Source organism: Dipodomys ordii, unplaced genomic scaffold (genome assembly GCF_000151885.1).
Source record: "Dipodomys ordii isolate 6190 unplaced genomic scaffold, Dord_2.0 Scaffold74, whole genome shotgun sequence".
Lineage (NCBI taxonomy): Eukaryota > Metazoa > Chordata > Mammalia > Rodentia > Heteromyidae > Dipodomys > Dipodomys ordii.
Window position 1 is genome coordinate 219,281 of NW_012267290.1, and position 20,672 is coordinate 239,952.

At 46.6% G+C, this 20,672-nt stretch overlaps 1 protein-coding gene across 2 annotated transcripts in view; it reads left to right on the forward strand.

Moving 5' to 3' along the window:
- The first annotated feature begins 976 nt into the window (after positions 1-976).
- Positions 977-20,672, forward strand: part of Ptk2b (protein tyrosine kinase 2 beta) — a 62,129-nt gene continuing 42,433 nt past the window's right edge. For both annotated transcript variants that reach the window (XM_013024241.1, XM_013024242.1), the window contains exon 1: positions 977-1,059. The gene's annotated coding sequence lies outside the window, so the exon portion shown is untranslated. The remainder of the gene's footprint in view (positions 1,060-20,672) is intronic.

Genomic DNA, 20,672 nt, shown 5'->3' on the forward strand with positions numbered 1-20,672 from the left:
GGAAGCAGTATGATAAATGGGATAAGAATCTTGGCGTTGCCATTTCTTCGCTGTCTGTGGCTTTGAGTGTATTGATCTCACCATGCCTCATGGTGATATATCTCATGACAGAAGAATAATAGTATCAATCTGTTTGCTGCGTTTGGTATTTGTAACTGGAACAGTACATGTTGGTAATCATAAGGTGATTCTAGGCAGATCTCTTCAAACTGGGGATTGGGACTGTTCAGCTTAGTTGATAATTTACCGTCCTTCTACAACACTGGCTCCTAGAGGATGCGGATATGAGGTAAGATAATGAAGGAGGTCACCCCAGGAGTCCCAAGCAAGGATTCCAAACAGGACTGCTGATCACACCTGATCTGTTTAGTGCTTTGCATCTCATACCTGACTCGTAAGGGCTGCAGTTAGCCGCGACTCAGCACATCTCCTTTCCTCTCCTATGCCAGAGTCCAGCCCAGATTCTTTGTGTAACCTCCTATTAGACTTCCTATCAGTGACAGGAAGTATGAAACTCATTGATCTTTCAGTGACGCGTCACTATCCCACGTCAGAGCTAACAATTAGTTAAACTCGCACTTCCACCCTCAGAACGTCCCACCTCCTCCATCGCTTCATCCAGGATTCAGAAGGCTTTCCACTATTTTTCAAGTTCCCAGTCGCTTAGATTTTGTGTTAACCTAGTTGGTCAACTAATGATCAGCAATCTCCCCAGCAATGTTCAGCCTCTAGAATGGGTGCTCCAGGTTCCTATGGTGGTATAATGGCCTTTACTGGATTAACCTGAGGAAAGCTCTTTACACCAACTAAATCCTGCAGTCCCAGGCCAGGATCCAAGTGAGCCTCTGGGGTTGGGGTGTCTTCTGGACACCTATCTTCTGCCCTTACAGTCTAACGGCCTGTGCTCAGGCAGGTGTTTTAGGACTTGCTCCAGTACAAGTCAGTCTATGCAATATGCAAATTTTGTGTGAACTAGCTTATGGCAGGAAGTCTCAAATGAAACTCTAGAGTATTGAGGAAAGAGCCTGAGAGAGGAGAGGCCCTGAAACTCAGCTCCAAGTAAGTCCTGGGGTGTTTGCATTTGTGTGTCCCTGTGGGGGGAGGGGGTGGAGAGCAGGGCAAGGCTGGGGGAGGGGTGATTATATAGGGGGAAATAAACACCAGCTTAGCAAAACAGAATGGAGGGGCGGGGAGAGGAGAGCTCCTCTGATCATTCTCTAAACTCTAAGCTGGATGTGGTGGTGCATGCCCAGGCCTTCAGAGTACTGGTGTCTCAAAAAGGAAAAAACAAGGAGAAAGGAAAGAGAGAGAGGGGAATTTAAGGAAAAGAAGAGGAGAGAAGAGGAGAAGAGAGGAAAGGAAAGATGGGAAGAAGTAGAATGGAGCTGGGGGGAGAGAGAAAGAAAAAGAAAGAAGGAAATGAAATGGGTCTGGGCTTCTTCCATTTTTGAAGGCTCTCGGGGTTTTTTAAGAAAGAAGAAAAAAGCCAAAGTACAAATATTATGAAGTATTTTAAATGTTTAATTTTTACTAGTTAATGGTGGGTTTTTTAATGTTTTTGTATTGCTCACCTGTGCACATGCGCACATTCTTACACTGACAACATGAGTAGACTGGACTGTAAACAATGTTAAAGGTCACCTCTCCTGTTAGGCCTGGAGGTCATCTGTCCTGTCAGGCCTGAGCAAGGAGGTCTTGGGCTTTTAGAGTTGTCCAGGGTTGCCTGAGAAAAACTCTAGTGGACGTAGGGAGGCAGGTTGGAAGGTCTGCTTTTCTAGAAAGTTAAATTTAAAAATCCAGAACAAAACGCTGTGTCCAGCTCAGCCTGTAGACCTTATTGGGGGCTGTCTCTTAGTGCTTGGGATGCTGATGGGTTGGACAGCTCAGGTATGTAGGCATCTGGACAACCAGCCATCATTTTCCTTTCCTTTTCCCCTTTCCTTCTCTCTTCTCACTTCTCTCTTACCCCCTCTCCCTTGCCTGCCTGCCTGCCTTCCTTCCTTCCTTCCTTCCTTCCTTCCTTCCTTCCTTCCTTCCTTCCTTCCTTCCTTCCCTCCTTCCCTCCTTCCCTCCTTCCCTCCTTCCTTCCTTCCTTCCTTCCTTCCTTTGACAGTTCTCTCTATACAGCCCAGGCTGGCCTCAAACCCTTCATCCTCCTGCCTCAGCTGAGTGCTGGGATTACAAGTGTACACCACCATACCCCGCTGCCTAGCTGTCTTTTTTGAGCCAAATACCCACTTCAACAGAGAGACAAGCTGAAGGCCCCAGGAAGATAGTTGTCTCCTCTCAGCCACCCTGAGACAAGGCCTGGGCCTATGCAATGGGCATGCCTTGGGGAAGCCTCTGCCAGTGTCTCTTTGATCCCTCACTGGAAACCAGCTGACAAAGAAGACCCCATGGACTAGGATGTGTGGAGTCGGCCCCCACTAGGCCTGTTTGGAAATGGGATTGCCTTTCTGTGGCCCAAATCCTGGTGTCAGCTGCTACCAGATAGCCTGGGATCACAGTGACCCTCTGCTGGGGAGTGGCTTATGGAGGATAAGAGAGCGAAACAACTATGACCCAAACACACGCTGTCTCTGCGTCCCTTCTGCTTGCAGGGAGGAGTGTCTCTTGACCAAACTGTTGTTTGGAGGCCCTCACAAACCCTTTTGTGCACCAGTCCTTGGCCTGCTAAGCCCAGTTTGCCTCAACTCCATTGCTACTAAATTAAATGTGTCTAAGTAACCGTCATTCCTCTGACTTCCCATCCCAGCTCCTCCTGTGGTGACAACTGAGTCCAATCTCTGTCCCTCATTGCTATTGTCTTGGTCTCTGCTGCAGTAATCTTGAAAATAGACTAATGGATTTTCTTCCATCCAGTGTGATGATTTGTGCCCACAACTCAAGCAATTCTGATCTCAGATTTTTTTGTCATTTGTGGGGCTTGAACTCGGGGCCTGGGTGCTGTTCTTGTGCCTCTTTGCACTCAAGTCTAACATTCTACCCCATGAGCCACAGTGCCACTTCCAGTTTTTGAGTGGTTAGTTGGAGATAAGAATCTCATAGGGACTTTTCTGCCTGGGCCTGGCTTTGAACTATGATCCTCAGATCTCAACCTCCTGAGTAGCTAGGATTATAGGTGTGAGCCACCAGTGCCCAACTATCTCAGATTTTAAGAGAATCTGTACATCCAGCAGATTGTCCAGTGATCTCGCCTGCTCTCTCAAAAAGGTTTCTTGGAAAGGAAACTAAAGCCTAGGAAGAAGAAAACATACCTGTGCCACATGGGCACAGAGGCCCAGTCTGGGAAAGCTAGCCAGACTCCTGGGGTCTGGGAGCGACAGCAGGCTATATACATTTAGCTCCCTAGAGCCGGGAAAGTGGAACTGAGTCTGCCTGGTACTAGAGAAAGGAGGAGGGATGGGCCAGAGCAGGAAGAACCCCCAGGAGCATTCCCTTCCCCAGGCCCTGTGGTGCTTCTGTCCCTTGAAAAGGGCTGCTCCATGCTTGGTTCCCGCAGAGGCTTCTCTGTCATTAGAGGTGGTTCTCAGCATATCTATTTTGGAACTGCAGCTGGTTGCTTCTCAGAATAAACAGAGCTGTGATATGGGGATAAAACAAGAAAGGGCTCTCATCTTCTTTTTATGTTCCTGTGTGTCCCAATGTTTTCCAACTTCTCTTCCCTCTTGAAGGCTCTGCTCTGGGACTCCTTCCTCCAAATCCTTTGCCCCAGTGCTCTCCTTCTTCCAACTTAACAATCACAAGTATAGCAGACTCTGCTTTAGCCAGTCCCTGGTCTGGGACCTGGGTCTCCATGAAGTCCAACCTACAAAGATGACATCAGGAAATGCTGGAGTTCACCTGCAGGTTCTGGGTAGGACCAGGAGTGTTTTAGATTTGAGGGTTTTTGAGTTTTGGAATGTTTGCATAGACATTATGAGAAATCTTGAGGATAGGACTCAAGTCAAAAAATCGATGTTATTTGTGTTTCATAAACATCGTATACAAATAGCCTGAAGATGATTGTATATAATCTTTGTGATGCACCTGTGTTTTGGCTGAGACCTGTCACATGTAGTCAGTTCCATTATGAAAATTTCTACTTGTGGTGTCATGTTGGCCTCAGAAAGTTTCAGGTTTTTAGAGCATTTCAGATCTTGTATTTTCAGATTAGGGAAGCTCAACCAGTATTAAGAACTTAAGTCAAAGAATTTAAAAGCAGTCTCTTCCTGCTTAGACAAGGCAACTGATACTGAGCTCTGCGGGGACATACTATGCTCATAGAAGGCATGCTATGCTCAGGTTCTCAGTACTTCTGCCAGTGCCAGTGGGAGCCATACCACCCCAAGCGTTCAGATTTCCTGGAACTTTACTAAGTCCTGATGTCACAGCCATGTTGCGTTGTAATCCTTGAAGGGAGAAATGTGTGCTAATGCAGAGGCTAGCAAGATAAACCAGACTGACTGTTTATCTTAGGCAAAGCATACTTGCATACATACAATCTGTTTTATATTTCTGTCCCCTGAACCGTCACCCCTTCCTACCACATTTCAGAGATCTCAGTGTGACAGGGCTATGTGATTAGGACACAGTCAGTTCAGATCTGCCTGGCTCCTTTGTTACCTGAAAGAAGCTCTGAGAAAAGAAGGAGCTCTGAGATACCTTTGGTGGGTTTCCTCTCTTGGTTTTGTCTTATTTTTGAAGATGAAACTGTGGTTAGACTCCCCAGTTAGACTTTAGAAACCTCAGTGGGTAGTTGAGGAGCATAGCTCTAGGTCTGGGGATGGCCACGGAGTCTGAGCTGTGAGGGAGCTTCACTGTGGGCATTCCCATTGGCCAAGAGAGTTGTAGGTGTAAATGTCAAGGCCAGACTATGGAGATGGTCCTGATTCTACACCATACACTCAGAATGGGGCACTCAGTCAAGAACAAGCGTTCTGAACTCAAATAATGGGATTGTTAGGAAACTGAGTCATGAGGTTATTCGAATAAAAAAATAGCAGAAAGCGAACTCAACAGACCAGATCAACTTTAATGGAAAGTTGGAAGAGGGACTCCATGGAGACCTGAGCAGAATCAGGAGTCACAAGGCATAGTGGGGGCAGGGGTAGAGGGGCTTAAGTAGAACCCCAGGTCAGAGCAGGGTAGAGGTAGTTAAGGGGTTTTTGTGCCCTGAAAGTTAGTGGTGAGGGCCTGAAATGGAGGCACTGGGGTGCCTGACACCTGAGGGGTGCGGATGGGCAGCGAGCTTCCACATTTATATTGTGATTCTGGGGCTGGAGAATGGGCTGGAGAATTTCAGGAAAGGGAGTGGGGAGTAGTCAGTGGCCAAGCTGTGGGAGCAACACTGAGTAATGAGAACAAAGCAGATTCCCATCAGGAAACTATGTCTCGATTCCAACATTTCTTAGTGCTGGGATCTTGGGCTGTTATTTAGTGTCTATGAGAGGTTCTTCGACTACAATATGACGTTAACAATATTTTTAAAAACTAATTAATTTCTTAGTTCAACACATTGTTTATTGGGCATCTCCTTGAATCAAGCGCAGGTCCAAAAGGGGGCATCGAGTCTATCCTAAGGATGCCCGTGTGTTCTATTAGGGGATAGCATGTTATGTGGATTGCATAAGAAAACATGCAAGTATTGCCTGATGTTATGATTGACACATGAAAAGAACTTGCTAAGTGGTGGTTGTTATTACTATTACATTCATAGAAATATGGTATAAATGAAACAGAGAATTGGAAGAGGTGTTTTCATTTGAGAAAATGTTCTGCTCCTTCCTTAAAGCTGTAGCTTTAGAGGAAGTTTTAGAGACTATAGCTATAGCTGCAGTCTTTTGGTTAAGGAGAGTTTGTTAATCAGAATATTCCAGAAAAACTGAACAAATAAAATGTATATAACGAGGGCTGGAAATGTCTCTTAGTGATAGAGTGTTTGCCTAGCATGCATGAAGCCCTTGAAGCAGGATCCTGGGAGATTTCTAGGCCTTGGGATAGAGTCTTCTAGAACCACAGAACAGTGACAGCCATGCCACTCCACTTCTGGGCACAGTGAGGAAGCCAAAAGTGTTTAGGTAGGAGAAGGAAACTTCTGAAAAGCCAGATTTGGTGCTTTATAAAAAAAAAAAAAGCAGAAACGATGTCACACTGAAGCATGATTGAACCAATTCTGTGTCCTATAGTGTCCAAATCTATTCAGGGCCCACCAGATGTGAGAAGACAAAGCTGGCAAGGAAAGTTTCCCGGGGTTAGAAAGTCCTGGTACATGGACCACGAGGCCCGAGGCCCAGGGGCTCCCGAGACTGCAGAGAACTAGAGGCTTAGGATTCTAGACCTTTTTCATGTGTGGTTGACACTGGAGATTTCGCATAGCATGCGAGAGGTAGGCTGGAACAGATCTGGAGCCTTGGGGTGGCCATTCAGCCCAGAGATTCAGACCGTGTCAGGACCATTTTGAAGTTGCTGGGGATTTGTTTCAATCAGGTACAGGAAGACACCTTACAGATATGTAGAGCTGGCTGTCATGAAGGAAGACGGTCATACATATCCCTAGAACCAGCAGCAGGCCCTGCCGAGCCCCACAGGGAAGCCCAGGGTGGATTAGGAGCCTGGTGAGCCTTTGCTGTGGCTCCCTCCTGAAGGGAGGGTGAGGCAGGGAACAGGTTCAGGAGTGTCTGATGTAAAGGCATTCAGAGGCTGTAGGGAGCAGAGTTGCTCCTAGTTATTTGGAACCTGGGCCAGGGACTAAGGGCAGATGAGCAGTAGATTAAAAGCCCCTTGGAGGTGGTGGGAAGCCAGGGCTCTCTCATAGGAAAGGCATACGACCAGGAACTAGCTAATCCCAGAAACAATGTTCTCCATTTTTGGTTAGGCCTTGTTAAAGCACCAAACACAGAAACTAGAACCACCGTTATTATGAGGCTCCATCCTGTGCTCTGAGGGCTAGCAGATCAATTTCTCTAGGTGCCCCCTAGGCATCTGGAGGGCAGTGTTGGATTAGCTAATGTCTGTTTCCTCCCAGCCCTGAGCTGCTATAAATTGGGCTGTAATAAACTGACAGTATAGCTTTGCTATATCTTGAAGTGAAGATCTGAGCCTAGAGAGTTGAGCCACTTTCACCAAAGTGTTGGTTAATTGCAAGTCAGGGCCTGGAATTCAATGCCTTCCCACTATTTCCTGAGATGGGAAGGGGCTGGAGAGAGCAGCTATTGTATTTTTGCCTGGAAGAATCCATACAGACTTAGGCAAACTGGCCTCGGAAGTGTCTCCCGGCTGTAGCACAGGTGGCTCCTAAGAACAGCCGGCATGGGGGCAGTATTGCAGTCTCCGTCTAAGGTTCTAAGCCTCGTCTGTCCTGGACACAAATGCAAAGTCTTAGAACAGGGATGAACAGACCTCAGTCCAGTCCCAGCCTTGCCCTGAACCATGATGAGCGGCTGAACTGGTGACTCGGGAATCGGCCTACCAGTCATTGCCAGTCCCATCTTGTTAAATGCAGACCCTTTGCATTCATTATGAGCAGAAAACATAGACTAAGCCATGTATATTTTTAAAGATTTTTCCCGCAAGTTCCAAGTTCTAGAAACTACCAGACTAGATGATCTCTGAGATGCCCCTCCAACACTGCAGTGTTCTGTTTAGTCTGAGTGAGTCCATGTACAAAAATTACTAGCAATGTCCTATAGAGCAACGGAGGTTTGCACAGGTAAATTGTGTCTATAAAGGTCACAAGCTTTGAGAGCGGGACCCAGGCATCCTGTCTCCCAGGTATGTTGCTCCCCCAGCCCAGCAGGGCTCTTTCACGGTGGACCTTTCTTCTTCCTCTGGTTGGCTGCTGGTGGCCCCCACAGTATGCAGTGCGCACTGTGCCCATTCCTGCCTCCTTTAGTATTGTACCCATATGACCTCTTCATTCCCAGAAGGGCTGTGGGCTGCGGCAGAGAGCGGGCCAGCCTATGTTCTGGATCCCTCTTCTCCCTCAGTTGGCTCTCAGCCATGCAGTGAGACACTTGACAAGTGATGGCGCTGTTGACAGCCAAGAATAGAACCCGAGAGTGGGCGGTGAGTCTGCTCAGCCAGTGCTGTGGGGACCCAGGGGGTTCTGTGTGGTTGCTACCTCAGCTCAAGGATGAGCGCAAAGCAGGGGTCAGGTGGACTGGACATCAATCGGACAGAAGCCATATGTGTGAGCTACAGGACCGTGGAGAAAGAAGCTCCAGGGATGTGTGACCTTGAAGCCCATTGAGTTCTAAAATCCTGAGAATTGAATTCAGACTAGGCAGATTGGCCAGGACCATTGTTTGGCTATTCACCTTGCCTCTCCTGGGAGTAGCCCTTCAAAGCTTCCAGTTACTATTACTGGGGTCACCAGATCACCTCCAAATCTATTCCTACAGATTTCTTGGAATAAAATGTGTACTTATACACATTTTTATCTGGGCAACCAGGTATACAATAATGGGTGAGCCACCTGCAGAGCCTCCTGTTTCTGTGTAGGCTCCTGTTTAGAGCCTCAGACTCACAGTGCAAAGCCAGGGTGAGGCTAATGCCTGATAGCAACAAAGGCAGAGCTGGTACCTGTAAGTAGATGTAGAAAAACTCCTTTAACACACTGTAGGAATGAATGACAGATAACTCTCTCTGGGCCTGCAATGACCCAGAAGTGGGTTGTTTTGACAAGATGGATCCCTGTCACCAAAAAATTTATGTAGACATTTAAAGGAACTTGAATAAATTGGAGGATTTGTAGTTACGACCCATATCCAGTGTTAGGGATTTGTGGTTTACAAATAAGTGCATTGTAAATTTTAGTTTTGTTGATCTTCAAGGTATCGTTAGTAAAGAATGAACATGCCCAACTTAGTAAGCAAGCACAGTGAGGTTGGGCGAGGATGATGCAGCAGGATTTGTCTCAGATGATTCCAGTGGTTTGACAGACCTCCTGACGTGCTCTGTGTCCCGAATGCAAGCTTCCTCCCTCATTTGAATCCCTGCTTTGGCTGGCCTAGGAGGCCTCTTCTAGCCTAGTGTCTGATCCCTGTTGAAGATAGCTTTTTACCCTTTCTGAGCCCTCATTTCCTCCCTGTAAGGTGGCCCACATTACTTCCACAGAGAGGAGGGAGGAGAAAGAGCAGAGCTTGTAAGCTGCCGTGTGCACTGTTTGTAAAGGAAGAGTGCTTTCACCAAGGCCCCATTACAGTAGATCTGTGTCTCTGTACATGGGCAGAGGCTGTCCATAGCAGGCAGGGTAGGATAGAGTTCAGAGAGATGCACTGGGGGGAAGGTTCTAGAAAACAAACCTTGTTCTGTTTAGCTCTGTAATTTAGTCATCTGCATAATCTGCCCTTTGGAAGGTGGGCTTCATAACAGATCAGCTCCTTCCATCTTGTGTTAGCACAGGGCCCGGTTTACCTCCATCAGTATCCCCCTTAGCTTTTGCCGAAGTCAGACTCACTACCTTGCATGTTATTCTTTCTTAGCCACTTTGCCCTCCCTCACATCTTGTCTTTCGGTTGTCTCATTTCTCCTTCCACAACCAAATGACTGTCTCTGGGGCCTGTGATTTCAGCCCCTACTCAGATGCATGGAGTCTTCTCCAGGAGCATTACTCTGGGCTTGCAGGGAGCAAGGTGTCTTTGGGGTTCTCCAGACTGGGAAGCATTTTTGACCAAACAGTGGTGTATTTGATGGTTTGACGAACCTGTTGTTCCAAGCAGTCTGAATATTCACTCTCAGCTTCCTTGGAAAATCATTCCTCTTAGGTAATCCCATCACTTTTTAGATGAGAAGAACTGAGGTACAGACAGATGAGTTGTCTTACCCAAGTTATCAAGTTATCAGAGTATGTTTCAGCAATGTCAGTTGAGTGTGATTCCAAAGAATGTAAAATCCTAGCCTCTGTCTCTGTCTCTCTCTGTCTCTCTTTCTCTCTCTCTCTCTCATGCGTGCACGTGTGTGTGTGTGTGTGTGTGTGTGTGTGTGTGTGTGTGTGTGTGTGTGAACTAGAAAAGGTTTTACCAGAAGAGAAGTAGAACTTGGTTTCTTTGGGAGCTCCCCAGCACTAGATGTGGACATCACCCTTATACTCAGTCCGTGCTTGTGTTCAGATCCACTTCCCTTGTCTGCCAGGAAGTGACCTGTCCAGTCCCGGAGCCCTTCTGCTCTACTCTCCCCACCTCATGTCTGCGGTGAGCTATGGAGAAGTCAGTTGCTGTTCTTTTTTCTGACTTCCTGTGTTCTTCAGAAACCTCAATAAAAAAAGATCTGAAGGAAGAAAGGAACTGTTAGGTCAAACAAATGTGGGGGAACTAGATTCATGATTCTTAAGTAGAATCCAGGCGTCTGACCTCTCTCTTCCCAGCCTGGCTCCATGGGGAGTGTGGGTGGGTGCTGGAAGATGGAGGGAGGGCATGGCTCTTTTAAAGGCATTGTAGCTATTTTGATACTTCTTGTGGCCAGGAAGTTTTTAGTTGGTATTTCTTTTTTTCTTTTAGTTTCTACCAGGGGAGGAAAACACCTGTGTAATTTGAACAGTGGTGAGAAAGTTGCTAGAGAATAGCTCCCACCGGGGGTGTCTTGATTCTGCACCCAGGCTCACAATTGGCTTTGTAGAAAACCGAAGTTCCCCCAAATTTTTTGAGTTCTTTATGATCCCCCAGTTTGTTTTCTTTCTGTCCATTTCCCAATAGAGGGTAACAAGACACTCAAATAGAAACTACCACATGCTTTGCAATGAGAGGCTTGGAGGCACCTGGGAAGGGAGATTGCAATACTGAGCTGTGGTGAATCCCACCCTGGCTGCGGGGGGCCTCCACTTGGAAACTGGGGGACCTGAGCTCCCCACTGAAGGATCAAGCCAGATCCTCTGAACTCAGTTCGGACGAGTAAGACAAGGGCCAGACTGGTGGCTCGTCACCCTCCCAGGACAGGTGTCAGCCTCACAGGGGAGGCCATGGACTGCAAAGTGGCCCTGTGTTGTCCACAGGAGACAAGGTTTCACTAATGTAGAATGAGTAAGTCCTAGTGAGCTAATGGGCTGTGATTAATCACATGGTATTAGGTACTTTGTGTTTCTCTTACTGCAGAGAGAAACTTCCATAATACAAATGATAACTATGTGAAGAAATGACTATGCTAATTGACTTGAATATAAGGCATAATGAAACTGTATGCCTTAAGTATAAACCATTTCAATTAAATTTTATTTTAAAAATGTAAGCCAAGCATGGTAGTATATCCTTATAGTTTCAGCTGTTGTGTGGACAAAGGCATGAGGATTATTTGAGCCTAGTGAGATTCCATCTAAACAATAAACAAATAAATAATTACAAAATAAAAAAGATCACCTGGGACCTGGGCACTTTAGTGCCTGCTTGTAATCTCAACATTTGGGAGTCTGAGGCTGGAGGGGTCATTAGGCTGGCCTAGGCTATGCAGTGAGTTTAAGACCAGCCTGGGTTATACAGTGAGACACTGCCAAAAAAAAAAAATGTTCCTGTAAAGTACACATGGCAGAGCCAACCTCAGACGTCTCCATTCAGATAGGTAGCTCTCAGGCCATGCTTTCAGTCTGGTAAGCATTCGAACCCAGAGCTCCGCAGGACACTGCTTGAGTGTGGGCAGAGGCCTCCTTAGAAGGCCCAGTCTGGCTGGGGTCCACCCACTGCCAGGTTCTCCATTACCACAGGGTGTGGCAGCCAACAGCCCGGCCTGGGGCTGATTGCACTCTGTTCAAATCACACTTCTACCTTCTGCCTTCCCCGCAATCTTTGGGGAGCTACATGCTCAGACCCAGGGTCCCCAAGCACCAAAGCAAGAGAAAAAAAAAGTGGCTATCTTTTGAGTGATGAGGGTGGTGTGGGCTCACCATGCAGGGAAAGTGCTGAGAGGTGTTCCCGCCAGTGTGACACGGGACCAGGGGTAGAGGAAGGGCTGTGGGGGTACTGCTGTCTCAGGACCAGAGAGAGAACCTAGGACCAAGCATGGCAAAGAACTCAGAGGTCTAGCTACATGCCGTGGACTCCAGGAGAACAGAGTGACTTCCTGTGGTGTCAGGCTCTCCTTGCCACCCTTCACTGGTGGCTTCTCCACACTACAGACCCCAACCCTGATTCTGGATAGGGTCTGGACATGTACATTGTAGGCCCTGTTACTCTCTCCTCCAGCTTCTAAGATTAGATTGACCACCCTCTGAGGGCTGCGTGGAGAGCACAGGAAGTCAGACTGCAAGGAAAGAAGCAAGAGGCAGATGCATAGGGAAGAGGACCAGCTTTAGCTTTGTAGGGCAGACTGTACATAGTTTTAAATATATTTAACTAAGATAGCACAAAGAGAACTTAAGGTCTTTCAACGGCACGCAGTTCTAAATGCGGATGTATTTTTATGTAGTTAGATAAAATCAGTATGTAAATTCCATTCTCTGTCACTTAACATTTTTATATAAATTTTTTCATGTACTACTACTCCATGTACGCGCGCACGCACACATACACACACACACACACACACACACGTTACTGGAGCTTGAACTTAGGGGTCTTGCATTCTTGCTTGGTTTTTTTTTTTTTTACTCAAGGCTAGCATTCTACCACTTGAGCCATAGCTCCATTTCCAGCTTTTGCTGCTTGATTGGAGATAAAAATCTCCCAGACTTTTCTTCCTGGGCTGGCTTGGAACCAAGATTCTCAACTCTCAGCCTCCTTCAGTAGCTAGAACTACAGGGGTGAGCTACTGACCCTGGCTCTGCTCCTTATATCTGTTTCATGACTTATCATTTTTGGTTTGCTTAGATTGCCCCCTAGCATTTCACTGGGTCTTTGTTCTTATTCTCATTATTTCATTATGATGAACAGTGTAGCTGGGAACGTCTTTGTGTCAGTGACCTATAGCCCTTGCCTTAGATGTGTAGAGCATGTTTCCCAAGGTTGAGGGGACCAGGTCAACACATGCAAGTTGTTTCATACTGAACTGTCTTGCTCTTCAGAAAGCCATTTCTGAATTCATTGACAAAAGTAGCAGTTTTGTTATGAGTCCATAAACATATGATTTTTATTACTTTTCTCTAATTCTCTTGGCTTGTTTGATGACTATAGTATGGATTCTTCCAAGTTGTTTTCATTGACATTTTTAACCACTCAGATTTTTTTCATCTACTTTTGATTTTCTCCAAATCTTTTCTACACAGGTGGCATCCTGTTTGCATGATGGGGCATCTAAATTGTTATTTTATTCAATTCACATTCAAATGAAGGCTGACTGTTGCACAGTACAGATGGGTGCTGTTGTGTTTGGTGGTTTTGATGTCTGTTTACAGAAAGCAGACTTTCCGTGTACGCTGGACTCACAGAGGCAGGCTGGCGGCTGGCAGGTGGAAACACTTCTCCATCCCAGCCACACTGGAGACTGAGATCAGAAGAATTTCAATTTCAGGCCCACCCAGGCAAAAATGTCTGCTAGACCCCATCTCAAGCAGGGTGTGTCTGTCATCCCTGGCATGGTAGGATGTGAAAAGAAGAGGATCATGGTTCAGGCTAGCCCTGGCAGAAAATGGGACTCTGTCTCAAAACTAACAGCAAAAAGGTATGTAGGATACTATGTAGAAAATGAACTGGATATCTTATGGTAGGGATGGGAGGGAAAGATTGGGAGAGAACGACAGAAGGGGGAAAATAAATGCTTCAATGCATTCTCCCTGGACATACCACCCTTTCCCCTGACAGTTCCTGTGGCTTGCTAGGTCACATCTGTGTGTCATCCCGCTGCCATAGTTATAACATTTTAAATGAGAATCTGCTTTCCTGTAGGATGAAGTTCAAATTTCTTTTTAAATTTTTTATTTAAATTTTAATTGTATTGCCAAGGTGACATGCAGAGGGGTTACAGTGACATAAGTAAGGTAGTGAGTACATTTCTTGTCGAACTTATTACCCCCTCACTCATTTTTCTCCCACTTTCCTTCCCCACCCATCAAATTTCTTAATATGTTGCTAGCTTCTAGTCTTAAAGACACCCCACACATTCTCCTTCCCAGCCCAGCATCATATCATTCGGTTTCCTGATCTTGCTGAGTAAGGGTCCCCTGAGATACCAAAGCCTAGTGAGCAAATCCTGTTCAGTGGTCTTCTGATACCAAGCTTAGAGACCTTTTAGAACCCATAGTGTGCGTGTGCATGTGTGTATGTGTGTGTATATTTCTCTCTTCTAGATTATGACTCTATCCAACAGATTCTGCAGGAGTTAGGTGGATATTAAGGGTCAGATGTGGGCTGGATGCCAGTGATGTTGAAATTTCCCTTCTTCCCCTGAGGTCTCAGTTAGTAGAGTGCTAAACTGAATTCTTGCCTGCCCCTGGTCCCTGTATGCTTATTTTCATATATCTGAGCTCTGCTGTGGTTCCTGGTACCTGAGACACAGGAAGAAAGAGAAGGTGAGTGAGTGAGTGTAAAAAAGGAGTGAGACAGAGAGGGTGGAAAGGGAAGGAGAGAGGGAAAGAAAGAGAAAGAAAGAGAGAGAGAGAGCAGAAGAATTGATGTAGGAAATTGACACAGAAGGAGAAAAACACGCTAGCTAAAAACAATTCATGAATTGGCAAATGGAAAGCAAAAGAACTGTGATAGCTCAGGCTATCCTCAATCAAAGTGGTGATCCTCCTGCCCCCCCTCCCAAGTACTACCACATCCAGTTTAGAATTGTAGTTTTTTGAAGAGTTGGGGAAGCAGTGGAACCCAAAGATCAAATCAGAGGAAAGACGAATCTTAACTATAGAGATAGCTAAAGAACTGGACCAGCTCGGAGAGCAGAGGTCACCCTAACAAAGCAGGTTATATTCCATGTCCCTGCTTCTCCTTCTTGCCTGAGAACCAGCGGTATCAGCTGGCCCTGGGTGGGGGCAGGTCCTGGCAGCAGAAGGGCTCCAAGTGGGTAATGGGTGCGGGGGTGGGGAGCCAAAATGTGGTAGAGTCTCCACAAATGCTTTTTTGAATTACACTGAATTATAGCTGGCACTAATCACAACCTTTCTGGTTCCTTCCTTCACAAGATTGTGGGGAGGGATCCTTAGAGAGAAGGGAAAGGATTAACCAAATGATGGGGGCCCTGGAGCAGCAGAATACCAGCCCTGCAGGAACTGGGGACTGAAAGGACTTGGACTGGCAAGGGGACTCAGCATGGAGCCATCAGGGGCCAACCTTGCCCAGAAACACAGAAATGGCTCCCTAAGATTGCAAGGTCATTGCAGTTAGTCAAGACTCTGCACTCAGCTGGTCTCTGATCGGAAAGGCCTTCCCCATTTGCTGGTGGAAACAACGAGGGGAAGTGAGTCAGAGACAGTGGAAATAAAGTGTGCCTCTCTCGTGACATTCTGACTTCTGCTAGACCCAAGGGGCTGGCCCTTGGCCTGTTTCCCCGGGATGCTTCCTGCCCTGTGTGTCCTCAGGCCCAGCAAGGGACCAGGAGGAACAGAGCGTGAGGGAGGGGGACCTTTTTAAGTACATGGGTGGATGGAGTGGATGGAGGAAGGGGGTCTTGATGGAGAGGCAGCCCTGAGCCCTGGACACGGGAGCTGGGTGCTGCTTTGACCACCTGGCATTGCACTTGCCAGGCCAAGGGGGCCTCTTAAGGAACATCTTGCTGTAAGATTTCCAGTTCTTTCTTTGGCCCATCCATAGGTATTTTAAAAACACATTTGAAGGCACTTCACAGAGGTCACCTCTGACTCTTCCGTAGATGGTCTTAGCCTTCTATCCCAGGGGAGGACACAGAGGCCTCGATGGGTCCCTTTTGTTCAGATCTCACTGTTGATTAACTGCAGAGACCTGGTGCTCAAATTGCCCAAAACTATTTTATAAACCAGTGTGCATTGTGAATCTGGAAAAAGTTGGATTCTGTTAGAATAAAATGCCAGCTTCATTGAACACATTCAGCTTTAGAATGAATTGTCTATACTGCTCTTAGTTTTCCCATTTTGCCATGGATGCATGGAAACCTCATCAAAACCACCGTGAGTGTCCCAACCACTGCATGGAAACTCTGGCATCAGAGCTGGTCAGTAGCTGATCCTGACGTCAGCCCCTAGGCATGGTACCAGCCCGCTGGCGTGTGGTAACTGCCGTTAGTCAGAGGGTGGTAGGGTGGTAGTGTGACATCAAGGGGATGAGCGCTCATGCACTTGACTCATTCTGACCGGGTTTAAAGCCTGTGGGGTACTGCACTATACCCTGGGACATTACTCATCACCAACACTGGAGCTGGGCAACATGGAGGCCCAGAAGCTCTGCCACTGTGATCTGGACAAGCTGATTTCTTTAGGCCTCATGAGGCTGATTATCTATTTTTCTTGGGGAAAACAAGTCAGACTATATACTGAAACTCTGGCACATGTGTGTGCTTGTATGTGTGTGTGCACATACCAGTACTTAAGCATGCATTCAGAGCCTGGGCACTGTCACTTAGCTTTTTCCACACAAGGCTAGCACTGTACCACTTCTGGCTTTTTGGTGGTTAATTGGTGCTAAGAGTCTCATAGACTTTTCTGTCTGGACTGGCTTCAAACCCAGATCTTCAGATATCATTCTCTGGAGTAGCTAGGATTACAGGAGTGAGCCACTGGCACCCAGAGGTATATGTTTAGTAGGAATCACACTGTTCTTTCATCCAGGGCAAAAACTATCTTTATCTGTGATGGTTAAGCGTAAGTTTAATTTTGCTTCAGTTCCTAATTCCTGAGGCAGGTAAACGTCTTGCCTTTCAGGAAGAACATAATTTATTTTCTTCCTGAAGATTCTCAGGGACTTGGAGATTGAATAGCCTCCTTTAGTACCTTTTACAACTTTGGGCCAAGAAGTTCTTATAGCCAATCAAAACTTTTCCTGTTTTAATTTGGGCCCATTTCCTTGTGTTTGTTATTCTTCACTTGTGGCTTGAGCAGCTCTGGGGGCTGGGAGGTTAGCTGGAGCCCAGAATGGATCATAGCCAGGGTTTATACTGGTGCCATGGCATGTTCACACCCCTGACACTCTGGAAATGTCTGGGGCAGCCCAGGACACAAAGAAGAACAATCAGCAGGTCTGGGAATGCCATGAAAGAGTTCTGGAGAAAGGGTGTGGGTTTTGGGTTCAAAAGTTGAAGGTCAGAGGACTTTGCGAACATCCAAGCCAGAGACCAGCCATTGGGGAGAAATTCAAATAATGGTGCAAAATATAGAGAAACAGGAAAGTTCTGTTGTCGGGAACAGGAGTTGGAACCTCCTAGAGTACTAACTCCACATTCAGTAATCCATGTTGGGACCTGAAGTCAGCCCATCCTGGGAATATTTACACCATGGAAATTGGTAAATGCTGAAAATTAGAGCTTTTTCCATAGAGAGCTACTAGCAGGAGGAACAAAGAATGGGAAAGCATGTAGTGCCGCCATCTTAGGAAGCAGACAATGATTAGGTGAGACTTTCTTTGGGGCCGTGCTTTTCTGGCTACAATAAACTTCCATGATGTCTACTTACTTCTCATAATCCTCCTCTAAAGGAAGTGGAGCAGGCAGCATAGCCTGGGACAGGCTGAGGTATTGGCACAGGTCTCAGAGCTAGACAGAAAGTGAGCTAGGATCAGAACACAGGCAGAGTGGTTTGAGAGAAGACTGTGAGGATTCCGGGTATGTTTTCTTAAGATCTTGTGGACAGATGGCTAATGCTCCCTGCATTCCCATTGCTTGGGTTTGGACGGCTGTGGTAGTTCACAGCAGATATGTACCTCCTGGTAGGAGGTCGAGGTGCCCTTGCTGATGCTACCACTTGTCAATAGAGCTGGGTACAGCCTTTCTAGGTGCGGCTCTTTTGACCAACTCCCTACCTTTCAATCTTGAAAGGTCCTATCAGGACCTGGGCAGACAGAGTGCCAGCATGGGAAGCATTGCATTACCACAGGGAGAAAAGGCAGGGGATTTCTCGTGCACTGGGTTCTTCTATGCTGGGCTGACACATTTGTTCTTGTATGGAATTTATGCCACCCTGAGGGAGGTGCTACCTTCTTCAGAGACAGCTAGGGAGTGGAAACGTTCTGGGCCTGCATTTAAACCTACTTCCAGATCCAAGTTCACCCTTTCCCTCCTCCCACTTATGCTGAGATTGAATCAAGGACTTCAAACATGCCAGGCAAGGACTCTACCACAGACCGGCATCCCCTACAGGCCTTGTTTCCTTCTTCACCGGCATGAATCCTTGACCAAATGGCTCAAACCTTCCTTGCAATGTTTTTCATCAGTAAAGTGGGTTTCTTCATTCCTGCCCCTTGTTGTACAGAACATTTGTGTTTCTGTTTTCCAAACTTTCCATCATAATTATTTTTGGAATGCCTAGTCAGAGCAGTGGTGGCTGCTGCAAAGGACTGAAAGCACAGATGAAGGGCTGTGCCAGGCTGAAGGCAAAGGAAGAGTCTAGGTGACTGAAATAACAGGCCGGACCCTGTAGGACATGGTGATTGGTGGGCCAGGAGAAGCTGATTGAGATAAGAAACTAGCCTCCTCCAGGCAGCTGGGCAATGCCTGCATGTCTGTCTGCATGGGCCACATTTGATCAGATTTATCGAAGATCAATTTTTGATCACGGCTAGAATTAGACCTGGCTCCTAACTGAAGCAGGCAACCTCTCAGGCAGACCACCTTGTGTGATTCAGGTTGTGGTTTCTCATTATAATCTTTCCTGAAGAGATTTTATTATTTTAGAGAAGTTTTAAGTTCGCAGCAAAACGGGGGAGAAAGTACAGAGAGATCTTCCTAGCCTTGCACACACATCCTCACATTTTACCCCAGAGTAGAATATTTATTGCAATTGGTAGTACATCACTATTGTCTAGTTCATAATGTACACCATGGTTCATTCTTATATTCGACCTTCGCAAAAGGACTTGTATCCACTATTGAGAATAGTTTCACCAACCTACCATTTTCTGTGTGCTCCCCTTGATCATTCTCCCTGCCCCTCAACAACAGAAACCACTGATCATTGCCTTAACACTTGTACCTTTTCCAGAATGTCACAGAGTCCAAATCACGTAGCCTTTCAAACCGGCTTCTTTGATCTAAAAATGTGTATTTAAGGTTCCTCCTTATATTTCATGGATTGATTGCTCATTGGTTCTGGGGTTAAATAATATTCTATTAGCTAGATACACCACAGTTTGTGTATCCACTCACCTACATCTCCATTGCTTCCATATTTTGGCAATCATGAATAAAGCTGCTATAAACATCCATGTGTAGGTTTTTTGTGTAGACATGTTTTCAACTTCTTTGTATAAATACCAAGAGGCGTGATTGCTAGAGCATGTAGTAAGAGAATGTTTCGTCTTATAAGAAACTGCAAAGCTGTCTTCCAAAATGGCCGCACCATTGTGCACTCCACCAGCGGTGAGTGGCAGGTGCTTACATTGTGGTTGGATTTTTACCTCCTTTTAGCAACTCTAGTTGAAAAGCACCACCGAGTGCAGCAGCTCAGGCTCAGAAGCACCCGAAGGTCTTTTCCCTAAATCCCTGCCAAACTTCACCCTCGCCCCAACTGGGCCCTGGCTCCTAAGTCCCCTGCTCTACTTCTACTCCTGCCTTCTATCATAGAAGGCTTTCTACTCCACTCTGCTCTCTAGATAAGTAAACATGGAGTTTCCCCAGCTCTCACCAGCTGGATCTCTTGATTTTTACTCACACATTCCTGCTTAACTATTCTCTCACACTCTTCCCAGGGTTTCCTGGTTTCCAGTTCACACGCATTGGAGTTATGACACTTTGAGTGGGGATGCTACCTGGGTTGATGAGACAGCTCTTGGGACTTCCAGAGCTGCAGACAAACCTAGCCTGCTTCGTGTGGTGTGACTGCCATGGTGTGAACTGTGGGTGTGGCTATGTTGCCCTTCTTTCCAGGACCCAGTCCACAGCTCCAGCAGCACTAATGGCCCCCAGGTTTCCCTTGGCCTTTGGAAGGCCAGCATGTTGAGATGGATGCATAGAGCCCTAGGATTTCAGTCTAATCAATCCCGGCTGCTATCACAAAATGCCACAGACTGGTTGATTTATAAATAACATTTACTTCTCACAATTTTGGAAATCCAAGACAAGGTGAAAACTCTCTTCCTAACTGCACATCACCAGCTTGCTGCCAGAAAGGTGATCAGACGTGTTCAGGTAAAAGGACAGTACTCACATCCACGAGGGCTCCACCCTCAAGTGACTTCATCACTTCCTGATGCCACCATCTTAGGGGTTAGGTTTTGAATATTAGAGGACATAGCATCCAGTGCATTGCAGGGACAATCTAGTCACTGGAGACAGACACTGTAAGCCAGGCTACTTCCTCCCTCAGACACCAGGTTTGTAAGTCTGCCTCATGAAGACATCTTGTAAATTTACTCTTGCAAATAAATGCCAAAGGCCATTGGCCCAAGAGACACTGGGACCAGCTGTGTGTGAGGTCTGTACCTGACTACATCTAGCTTCCTGCGCATATGCTTGACCAGAGTCTACGGTCTTTAGGGACACATTCGTGTCCTCTAGTGGTATTTCTGCCATCCCCTGTGCAGTCCTCTCAGGCCTGACCATTTCAGTATTTACTGGTATTGACTCTCAACTCCCTGCTCTGCCTGGTTGTGCTTTCTGAGTTCTCCCTTGTGCAGAACTGACTGGAGATGCTGGGAACAAGTGTGCAATGT